The following is a 959-nucleotide window of genomic DNA, read 5'->3' on the forward strand; positions in this document are numbered from 1 at the left end:
GTGCATTCTGTCAGGTGAGATCCATGTATAAAGTCACCTTTAATATTTCTCTAAAAAAGTATTTACAATGAACAAATCACTAAATGCACACAATTCAATCTCTATTACTAAGTCAATACTTTCTGACTATGAATCCTTCCTCATTGCTTCCAATGTTTATATTCCAGTCACCAATAATTATTGCCATGCATCTTGATTGCATGTTTGATCAATTTTAGACTACAAAACTTAGCTGAAATACTCAACGTCCTCTTCTTTGGCTTTAGTTTTTGACACATATATTTGAATAATAGTTGTGTTAACCGATTTTCATTGAATGATTATGATTAGTATCCTATCACTCACAACATTGTACTTTGGGATGGACCTTGAAACTGTCCTTTTAATTATTAGTTCAATACCATTCATCCTCAGGTTTTTACTTCCAGCATAGTAGATCATGTAATTATCTGATTCAAAGTGGCCTACATCAGTCTATTTCAGTTCACTAACAATGCCTAGAATATCTGTCTTCATACATTTCATTTCATTTATGACAACTTTCAGTTTTCCTACATTCATTCTTAAGACATGCAATGTTTTGATTATTACTAGTTGCTTGCAGCTGTTTCTCCTCATACTTTAGTGACTTCCCATCTAAGTTATACCTTTAAAACTATAGCTACCTGTTCATATGGTTTTCAAAGGCCTCTTATTTCAGAAGTGGATAGCAAGTCCTGCTTCCTAGTCTGTCTTCAATCTGGGAGTACTACTGCAAACTGTCTATCATGGACTATCCTTCTGGAGTTTGACACACTGGTGGCTTAGTTTATGACATCACAGCAACCCACAAGGTGTACCAGTACAGTACACTGATAGACAAGTGCTGTACTGATAAGAGAAAACAATAAAAAAGTAAGCATATACACATTCAGCTATAAAGTACTTTGTTGTTGTTGTTGTTGTTGTTGTTATGTGCC

Source organism: Elephantulus edwardii, unplaced genomic scaffold (genome assembly GCF_000299155.1).
Source record: "Elephantulus edwardii isolate Elephantulus edwardi_28Jun2011 unplaced genomic scaffold, EleEdw1.0 scaffold00321, whole genome shotgun sequence".
Taxonomy (NCBI): domain Eukaryota; kingdom Metazoa; phylum Chordata; class Mammalia; order Macroscelidea; family Macroscelididae; genus Elephantulus; species Elephantulus edwardii.